The sequence below is a fragment of the Procambarus clarkii genome, chromosome 37 (assembly GCF_040958095.1).
Source record: "Procambarus clarkii isolate CNS0578487 chromosome 37, FALCON_Pclarkii_2.0, whole genome shotgun sequence".
Taxonomy (NCBI): domain Eukaryota; kingdom Metazoa; phylum Arthropoda; class Malacostraca; order Decapoda; family Cambaridae; genus Procambarus; species Procambarus clarkii.
This window is the reverse complement of record NC_091186.1, coordinates 15,510,780-15,522,576: the sequence shown is the minus strand read 5'-3', so window position 1 is coordinate 15,522,576 and position 11,797 is coordinate 15,510,780.

Genomic DNA, 11,797 nt, shown 5'->3' with positions numbered 1-11,797 from the left:
TCGGATAGTAATCTTGGGCATAGCATTTTACCAAATCAGCTCATTCTTTGGGGCACACGTGAGGAACACAAATGCGAACAAGCCTGAATGGTCCCCAGGACAATATGCAACTGAAAACTCACACCCCAGAAGTGACTCGAACCCATACTCCCAGGAGCCACGCAACTGGTATGTACAAGACGCCTTAATCCACTTGACCATCACGACCGGACATAATGAGGTGATAGCCGAGGGTATTTGAACCACCCCATCGCCGGCACTCGGATAGTAATCTTGGGCATAGCATTTTACTTGTGATGGTCAAGTGGATTAAGGCGTCTTGTACATACCAGTTGCGTAGCTCCTGGGAGTATGGGTTCGAGTCACTTCTGGGGTGTGAGTTTTCAGTTGCATATTGTCCTGGGGACCATTCAGGCTTGTTCGCATTTGTGTTCCTCACGTGTGCCCCAAAGAATGAGGTGATTTGGTAAAATGCTATGCCCAAGATTACTATCCGAGTGCCGGCGGTGGGGTGGTTCAAATAGCCTCGGCTATCATCTCATTATGTCCGGTCGTGATGGTCAAGTGGATTAAGGCGTCTTGTACATACCAGTTGCGTAGCTCCTGGGAGTATGGGTTCGAGTCACTTCTGGGGTGTGAGTTTTCAGTTGCATATTGTCCTGGGGACCATTCAGGCTTGTTCGCATATATATATATATATGCTCATTATGTGGGGCCTGACGGCTGAGTGGACAGCGCTCGGAATTAGTAGCCCTAAGGTTCCGGGTTCGATCCCCGGCGGAGGCGGAAACAATTGGGGTAATTTCTTTCACCCGTGATGCCCCTGTTCACCTAGCAGTAAACAGGTACCTGGGTGTTAGACAGCTGCTACGGGCTGCTTCCTGGGGATGTGTAATAAAAATGAGGCCTGATCGAGGACCGGGCCGCGGAGACGCTAAGCCCCGATAAGATAAGGCATGTCTCTGTAACCCTCTGTAACTGTAACCCACGAGATGGGTATGGGGTGCATAATAATGAAGGAAATCTGAATCTATGAAGACAGACTTGTAGACGTGGGTGGGATTTATGTAAAGACTTACACGTCTTACAAAAGGCGAAAGACGAAAAAGACTTACAAAAAAGACTTACAAAAGACTTATTACACGTTACTTGTTGCTACCTTCACGAGCAAAATACAGTCTGAGAACTTGTATAACCACCTCAAGTTGAAGACTTGTCTTAGCAAAACCTGTCGAGGACTTGTATTCAGTCGACCAGTTGCAACATATTGTTAGCTGCTAACAATCACACACACAAGACAACCACAAGGGTGTTGCAATGTTGCTAAAGGATCATAACATAACTTGACACTGCTGTGTGTGTGTGTGTGTGTGTGTGTGTGTGTGTGTGTGTGTGTGTGTGTGTGTGTGTGTGTGTGTGTGTGTGTGTGTGTGTGTGTACTCACCTAGTTGTGTTTGCGGGGGTTGAGCTCTGGCTCTTTGGTCCCGCCTCTCAACCGTCAATCAACAGGTGTACAGGTTCCTGAGCCTATCGGGCTCTGTCATATCTACACTTGAAACTGTGTATGGAGTCAGCCTCCACCACATCACCCCCTAATGCATTCCATTTGTCAACCACTCTGACACTAAAAAAGTTCTTTCTAATATCTCTGTGGCTAATTTGGGCACTCAGTTTCCACCTGTGTCCCCTAGTGCGTGTGCCCCTTGTGTTAAACAGCCTGTCTTTATCAACCCTGTCGATTCCCTTGAGAATCTTGAATGTGGTGATCATGTCCCCCTAACTCTTCTGTCTTCCAACGAAGTGAGGTTTAATTCCCGTAGTCTCTCCTCGTAGCTCATACCTCTCAGCTCGGGTACTAGTCTGGTGGCAAACCTTTGAACCTTTTCCATTTTAGTCTTATGCTTGACTAGATATGGACTCCATGCTGGAGCCGCATACTCCAGGATTGGTCTGACATATGTGGTATATAATGTTCTGAAAGATTCCTTACACAAGTTTCTAAAGGCCGTTCTTATGTTAGCCAACCTGGCATACGCTGCTGCTGTTATCCTCTTGATATGAGCTTCAGGGGACAGGTCTGGCGTGATATCAACCCCCAGGTCTTTCTCTCTCTCTGACTCTTGAAGTATTTCATCTCCCAAGTGATACCTTGTATCTGGTCTCCTGCTTCCTACCCCTATCTTCATTACATTTGCTTGGGTTAAACTCTAACAGCCATTTGTTCGACCATTCCTGCAGCTTGTCCAGGTCTTCTTGAAGCCTCAAGCTGTCCTCCTCTGTCTTAATCCTTCTCATAATTTTGGCGTCGTCAGCAAACATTGAGAGGAATGAGTCTATACCCTCTGGGAGATCATTTACGTATATCAGAAACAGGATAGGTCCAAGTACAGACCCCTGTGGGACTCCACTGGTGACTTCACGCCAGTCTGAGGTCTCACTCCTCACTGTAACTTTCTGCTTCCTAGTGTTTAGGTACTCCCTTATCCACTGGAGCGCCCTACCAGTTACTCCTGCCTGTTTCTCCAACTTATGCATCAACCTTTTATGGGGTAATGTGTCAAAGGCTTTCCGACAGTCCAAAAAAATGCAGTCCGCCCACCCTTCTCTTTCTTGTTTAATCTTTGTCACCTGATCGTAGAATTCTATCAAGCCTGTAAGGCAAGATTTACCCTCCCTGAACCCATATTGATGGATTGTCACGAAGTCTCTTCTCTCCAGATGTGTTACTAGGTTTTTTCTCACAATCTTCTCCATCACCTTGCATGGTATACAAGTTAAGGACACTGGCCTGTAGTTCAGTGCCTCTTGTCTGTCACCCTTTTTGTATATTGGTACTACATTAGCAGTCTTCCATATTTCTGGTAGGTCCCCCGTTTCCAGTGACCTACTATACACTATGGAGAGTGGTAAGCAAAGTGCTCCTGCACACTCACACGCACTCACACACACAATAGGCTCAGGAACCTGTACACCAGTTGATTGACGGTTGAGAGGCGGGACCAAAGAGCCTAAGCTTAACCTCCGCAAGCACAATTAGACGAGTACACACACACACTGGAAAAATAGAATGGTTAGAAAGGCGAGGTCCAAGAGCTAATAGCTCGATTCTGCAGACACAAATAGTAAATACACACACACACTGTGTGTGTGTGTGTGTGTGTGTGTGTGTGTGTGTGTGTGTGTGTGTGTGTGTGTGTGTGTGTGTGTGTGTGTGTGTGTGTGTGTTTGCTGGGAAAAACAGCAACAGTTCGCAGGGAAGGGTCTGTTGTGGAAAGCATGGAGTGTGCCGAAACTTTTGGGCGAGGTGAGACACACACTAGTGAGTGTGAGTGAGGTGAGACACACGCTAGTGAGTGTGAGTGAGGTGAGACACACGCTAGTGAGTGTGAGTGAGGTGAGAGACACACTAGTCCCCACCACCGCCGGCCTGCCACAATGACTCTGTTTCTCACGCCCAGTTCAAGGTCACCTCCCACAGGGTGGAATGCTGGTACTGCCTCTCAGGGTGACCGCTCCTCCCTCCTCCCTAACCCATTCATGCCTCTCACACTCATCGATATATATTTTTTGATTTATATATATCCAAGACGGTACATTGGGTTTGTGAGAGGACATAAACATTGATGTTTTTTTTATATTTTTGTGAAGCATGAACACGCTTATGTTATGCATTTAGGACAGAAATGCTTCGAATCTCATCATCTGATTCCCATTATTGGGGTTTTTGATTTTGTGTTTTGCAGTTTTGTGAGGCAACTATCCAGCCCGTCCTGTCAAGCTGCTTCTATCTTGAGATGATTTCGGGGCTTTTGTGTCCCCGCGACCCGGTCCTCGACCAGACCTCCACCCCCAGGAAGCCAACCTGTCCTCTTAATAAGAACGTCGCTTTTGGCCGTTTGCCCGTATGGCCGAATATGGACGTAATTTGAAAATGAAAAAAAAAATGGAAAATAAATTTTGGATTTTTTTCAACAACAGTAAGTTAAGGGTCCTCTGATAGGTTAGGTGGGCAGGAAATTCTCATAAAGTTTCAAAACGTCATGAAAAACGTTAATTGAAAGTTTCTCTTCTAAGCTGTCCGAGTAAGCCGGACGACTCAAACAGAAAACGGAACAGTACGTCACTTTTGTGAGTCGATTTCATTTCAAATTTCGTCCAAATTTGGCCATAGTGCGCATACGAGCCAAAAGTGACGTTATTTTTAAGAGGACGGGTTGAGGAAGCAGCCCGTGACGGCTGACTAACACCCAGGTACCTATTTTACTGCTAGGTAACAGGGGCATAGGGTGAAAGAAACTCTGCCCATTGTTTCTCGCCGGGTCCTGGGATCGAACCCGGGACCACAGGATCACAAGTCCAGCGTGCTGTCCGCTCGGCCGACCGGCTCCCCGACAGGAGACACTGAACTACAAACCAGTGTTTCTAACTACCATACCATGCAATGTGTTGGAAAACCTCGTGAAAGGCACCAATTGTACATATCTGGAGACAAGGTATTTTGTAACACCACCAGCTCGGGTTCAAGACACACTGCCTGTATTTGATGTGTGTCAGAACGCCTTTGACTTAATGCCTCACAAAAGACTAGTGCATAAGTTCTAGTAGCAGGCAGACGTGGTCGGAAAGGTGCTCCTGTGAATAAGAATTCGGCGAGGGTGAGATCTCAAAGTGGCAAGATGTCATATGTGAGCTAAAAAAAATAAAGGTACGATATGAGAATGAGAATACCTGATTGGAGGCGCAACATCCCCAGTGACGTCTATCTTTCCCTGTCTCGTTAGCTCAACGAGTCATACACGTCTCCCATACCGGCACTTCGTTGTGGTCACATATCATCGCTCTTTGACGTCGCTTTACGAATTGTCCCTTTCTTTGCTCGTCTATTCGTTAGCCCTGCTCGTTAGCTCTTCAACACTATGACGGGAGACATCTCCCGTCACGCAGGGTGCAGCCGCACCTCCACAGATCTCCAGTATCATCTATTAACTAATAATGGCTCAAAAGGGCAACCACTTACGGGGCTATTCATGCCCGTGCCACCTTTTGGGTGGCTTAATCTTCATCAATCAATCAATCAACACTATGTGTTGGAGGGATTGATGGGTGGGGAGGGAAGGGGAAGTCTTCGTGGAGAAGGAAGAGGTTGAAACCTATCTTTTCCTCACTTTGTTCTATCGTGAATTCCCCTTACTTTGCTTGTGGACAATGAATGAGGGACCAAGGGGGGGTGAGGGACGGCCACGAGGGGGTCCTGGTAAGGAGGAGGGAAAGGGGGGGAGGGAGGAGGACACGACATTTACTGGCCGTGGATATCACAAGGAAAAGAATCGAAGATGTATTTGTCGTGGAAGGGGAGGTGTAAGTAAGGTGGGAGTGTGGTTGGTGCAAGCTCCACCCGCCCTTCCGCTGGCTGCTCACGCCCCACCTCCATGTCTTACTCCGTCTTGACCTCCTCACTCTCACAACACTCAAGGAGGCCTCCTCCTCCTCCTCCGTGCTAGGCAACTCATGTATATTATATTTTCTATAATAACGAGAGAGGGAAGTTGGGAGGGCTGGTGGAGCCGGTCGGCCGAGCGGACAGCACGCTGGATTTGTGATCCTGTGGTCCTGGGTTCGATCCCAGGACCCGGCGAGAAACAATGGGCAGAGTTTCTTTCACCCTATGCCTCTGTTACCTAGTAGTAAAATAGGTACCTGGGTGTTAGTCAGCTGTCACGGGCTGCTTCCTGGGGGTGGAGGCCTGGTCGAGGACCGGGCCGCGGGGACACTAAAGCCCCGAAATCATCTCAATTTAACCTCAAGATAGTGTATGAGAAGGTGAGTCAGCTAATCTTTGGGAAGGTGCGCGGGCTACTAGGCTAGTGTATGATTGGGTGTGTGAGCAAAAGAGTGAATGGATTGGTGGGAGTGTTTGAGTGGATTGGTCACACACGGTATAATCCTGGTGCCGGTGCTCTCTCACGCTCTAAGAAACCACAGAGGGATTACAAGTCACAGCTTCATGTTACCCTTCGTGGACGACATCAAAATAAATCTAAAAATAGCAGCAGTGAAAGACAGAAAAAAGACTGCAATAAGACATGAACACTGTCTTTCAACAGCAACAGAAACAAACATTGCGCTCTGGTGATAAATTCCAATTACATCGGTACGGAAAAAAACCCGGAAAACCTTAAAAGGAGAACAGGATACAAGACTCAAGTCACATCTCCTCATAGGACAAAAAGCGACCAAATCATAAATCTCAGAATAATAGTGCCCGAAGCCCTAAGGTTGAGAGATCACAACCCAGCAAGAGCCAGGTAAATGACAGGGTGGATAATGAGAACCTTCAATACAAGGAGGACGGCCACACCAATGATGGTACTCTTCAGTGATCTGGTGCTGTGGAATGTTACTCAGTCCTCGTATTCCCTTTCAGGGAAGGTGAGACAGCAGAGCTAGACAATGCGTTTATATGCTGGTGTCACCAGATCAGCCTGGCTGTGGCGCTGCGTGCTTAGAAAACACAGCTTTATAGACCAGGAAAGGCTGGCTAAACTATAGAAGAATAGATATGGGGAATTATCCACGTATATCCATAGATTAAGAGCGATGAAGCGTGGCTCAGCTGTGTCTCTAGCATCTATATCCTCTCGTTACTTTTTTCCTCTCCAAATAACATCATGTCCACATATGCCATGGATACAATGGCAGAGATGGTGATGTTGCTGCTGCTGCGTGAAGGTGACCGTAACGCAGCGCCTGCAAGGCAAGGCTCTGCGGGATGCTACAAAAATCCAACCAGCCATGAACCACTTGTGCTGTTGAACAGGAACGGTACAAGACAGAAGCGCAATTAAACGTCATCAGGCTTGAACACCAATGCTCGCGGGAATTAAATTTCTGGATTCCATAAGAATAGAGGGAATATCAACATTGAGGAGAAATGCCAAACAGATTACAACTGAGATTTAACAGCGCATAAGTTGTTACGAAACTAGTATTTGAGTGGATTCGTCCCACAAGGTACATACACACTAGGTGCAATCATCAAATGAGCAACACTTAGTAGGCCAGTCAGAGGCTTAGGGCTTGTACAGGAATATTCCTGAATAGAAAAAAGATACCCCTGTATATTTGGTATATCAGGATCATAACCTCTCCATTTCTGCTTTCTTCCAGTGTCATTAGGTTGAGCTTCCTCAGTCTAGCCTCGCAGCCAAGTTCCCTCAGTTCGGAGACTACTGTAGCAAACTTTGTACTCTATCATTTTTTTTCACAAGGAAATCGCATTAACGAGATTCTGTCTTTTTTTTTTTTTTTTTTAGTTTTTGAGGAAAGGGTTACATGCTGGCACTGCACACTTGAACATTGGTCAGATATATGCTCTATATAGCGATTGATTGATTGATGAAGATTAAGCCACCCAAGAGGTGGCACGGGCATGAATAGCCCGTAAGTGGTGGCCCTTTTGAGCCATTACCAGTATCAAGAGCTGATACTGGAGATCTGTGGAGGTGCGACTGCACCCTGCGTGACGGGAGATGTCTCCCGTGTCTATATAGCATTCTTAAGGTGCTCTTTTGTAAGGTCTTGAAGGCTGTGCTGTGTATGTATGTATGTGGGGGGGGGGGGAGCGGAGGGAAGGGAAGGCTTCCAGGGATTCCGTTTCTACGCTTGCACCAGCTTCCTGATATCTTTTTAGTGTTCGTCAGAATAAAAGCCAGCTTAGAATTACCAGGATAAAAATAAAGACAATGCTAGTTCAACTGCCATTTACCTTTGTTTACCTATTCAGTAAAATAGGTAAACATGTATTGTTTCAGTAAAATAGAAGATTATTTTGAGAGTTTACATCCTCGAAGCCCAGTCTGATGACTGGCTGGGCTTCGCATGGTTTATGAGGCTATATGTAATTGTATGTTTCATCTGGTAATATAACCCGCATGCTTGAGTATTTACTAACAAAATAACGCAATGAAATCATATATTTAGATGTTAAAGAAATATTATGTAATTTTTTCATTGCTAATCTGTGAAAAATGTGCAGCAATGTTTAATTTGTTAATAGTACATTGCCCAATCAAAGACTCTAAAAGAAAAACTATGAACCATCTACATCCGAGCAGGTGTTGGGTCCACTCGGGCCTGTGACAGCATGCCATGCGGCTCTTAAGTCTGCAATCTGTGATGGGTCAGTATATAATCTCCCTACACAAGGTCGCTATGAGATCAGCCACGATGGTCAGCAACTCTCTTCCCACCGCTGCCACCAGTGTTACTTACATCTTGGGTTATAGAAGATTGTTGTATTGGAAACCCAATTGGCCCCTTTTCTCTTATTACAAAATTAATGCTTTGGATTTTGTGTAGGTATTGAGGACTGTCCACAACCTCGCTATTGTATGTAGAGGTCTTTGAGCCCCGGTGGTGTCTGCTGGTAACAGTGGGTTGATAGAGCCGCTGTTGGGTTAACAACACAGTTAGACAATGAACCTATAGCATCATAAACATGTCTCACTCGTGTTAATGAGACTCCATATTAAGCCTGCCTCACCATATTAAGCCTGCCTAACAGGTGCGTTGCAACTTATAAGATGCCACAACCGCGTCTCTATCATACCGTCTGAGTGACACTGCGAAGAACAGGTTGCTGAAGGTTATGTATGTCGCCCCATCTCGTCATCTGCATCACAATTGACGGCTCACAAAGCGTGTGTTACGAAAGGCACAACAACAACATTTGCATGACAGTACGCGAGTCACGTAATAGATTACGACACGACGACAACACCTACACGACAATAGGTGCGTGTTACGCCCGCCTGGTGCTCCACAAGGGTGGACCTTCACCGTGGAGAGGGGGCGAGTCCTTGGTATTGTCTCTTCTTCCCAGCTGATGGACGGCTGCCGACTCCTCCTGCCACTCCTTCCGACGCTAACCACCCTCCCCTTCCCCCTCCTTCCCCATCACTAATACCACCACCACCACAGCTACCACCCATACCTATCCGTCACCACTATTGTCCACACCCACCCATCCATCATTATAGTCACCCACATCCACCCATCTTCACCCATCACCAGTCTTCCCAACATAAACTATTTCTTTTCCAAAAGACGTTGTTCACTCAAATGCTCCCCACCTTTCCCCACTTGTACCCCACCTTCTCCCCACTTGTACCCCACCTTCTCCCCACTTGTTCCCAACTTTTCCCCCACCAGAAACTTTCTTTCTTATTTAAAGAGTTCTTGCAAAGTTCTGGGTGGAAAAAAATGTCACAGCTTTTGGTACATTTACTCTGTACTAAGAAGATTTCTGCGCTTTCTAAGGGTGATCGTATTTACATATTCCATTTGTTCTATCCGATACCTCCATGTTTACAGATACCCCCATGTTTACAGATACCCCCATGTTTACAGATACCCCATGTTTACAGATACCCCATGTTTACAGATACCCCCATGTTTACAGATACCCCCATGTTTACAGATACCCCCATGTTTACAGATACCCCCATGTTTACAGATACCCCATGTTTACAGATACCCCATGTTTACAGATACCCCATGTTTACAGATAACCCCATGTTTATAGATACCCCCATGTTTACAGATACCCCCATGTTTACAGATACCCCCATGTTTACAGATACCCCCATGTTTACAGATACCCCCATGTTTACAGATACCCCATGTTTACAGATACCCCATGTTTACAGATACCCCCATGTTTACAGATACCCCATGTTTACAGATACCCCCATGTTTACAGATACCCCCATGTTTACAGATACCCCCATGTTTACAGATACCCCATGTTTACAGATACCCCCATGTTTACAGATACCCCCATGTTTACAGATACCCCATGTTTACAGATACCCCATGTTTACAGATACCCCCATGTTTACAGATACCCCATGTTTACAGATACCCCATGTTTACAGATACCCCCATGTTTACAGATACCCCCATGTTTACAGATACCCCCATGTTTACAGATACCCCCATGTTTACAGATACCCCCATGTTTACAGATACCCCATGTTTACAGATACCCCATGTTTACAGATACCCCATGTTTACAGATAACCCCATGTTTATAGATACCCCCATGTTTACAGATACCCCCATGTTTACAGATACCCCCATGTTTACAGATACCCCCATGTTTACAGATACCCCCATGTTTACAGATACCCCCATGTTTACAGATACCCCATGTTTACAGATACCCCATGTTTACAGATACCCCCATGTTTACAGATACCCCATGTTTACAGATACCCCATGTTTACAGATACCCCCATGTTTACAGATACCCCCATGTTTACAGATACCCCCATGTTTACAGATACCCCCATGTTTACAGATACCCCCATGTTTACAGATACCCCATGTTTACAGATACCCCATGTTTACAGATACCCCATGTTTACAGATAACCCCATGTTTATAGATACCCCCATGTTTACAGATACCCCCATGTTTACAGATACCCCCATGTTTACAGATACCCCCATGTTTACAGATACCCCCATGTTTACAGATACCCCCATGTTTACAGATACCCCCATGTTTACAGATACCCCCATGTTTACAGATACCCCATGTTTACAGATACCCCATGTTTACAGATACCCCCATGTTTACAGATACCCCATGTTTACAGATACCCCATGTTTACAGATACCCCCATGTTTACAGATACCCCCATGTTTACAGATACCCCCATGTTTACAGATACCCCCATGTTTACAGATACCCCCATGTTTACAGATACCCCCATGTTTACAGATACCCCATGTTTACAGATACCCCATGTTTACAGATACCCCATGTTTACAGATAACCCCATGTTTACAGATACCCCCATGTTTACAGATACCCCCATGTTTACAGATACCCCCATGTTTACAGATACCCCATGTTTACAGATACCTCCATTTATAATGGTGGGGAGTGTATAGGCGTGGGCCCTAGTCAACAAGCTGATTGGCGCTTTTTATCTTGACCATTTATACACACACCACACATTCCCACACAGCCATCCATACATTACATATGTATACGTTGAACCCGAACACACACACAAACCCGAACACACACACACACACACACAAACCCGAACACACACACACACACACACACACACACACACACACACACACACACACACACACACACACACACACACACACACACACACACACACAAACCCGAACACACACACACACAAACCCGAACACACACACACACACACACACACACAGAAGCGACGCTATACAAGGACAAACGGATGTTGGTATAATACACGCGCAGACAAAACTTCACGTAGACTCGCCTCCCAGGACAGACAGGAAACAGAACCAGTGCACCTCCAGTAGCTTACTCAACCAAAACATGCTGAAAATCCACCACCCTTCTATCCCAGCAGTACCAATAAATACCCCTCCCCGTTAATCGCCATCCACCGATCATCAAGAACAACTGACTGCCAAGCACTGACCATCCACCACTGGTACTCATTCCTCCCACATATTCTCCCCTCAGAACTCCGTCACGCCATGCCACCACCACTTCAAGTCCACAGGCCTCCAATTTCCTTCTCCACCACTCTCCAGTCTACTGCACCACACATTCACACAAATCCATCCTGAACCCCCCACACCTACACCGGAAAATACACATTCAGAGGACACGACAGCAATGAAGACTGAAAATCATACTCCAGTGCTGCTAGCCTGTCAAGGCAGACGAACTCAAAGGACTGGTAACACAAACACTGATGTGATAGCAATAGTGGAGA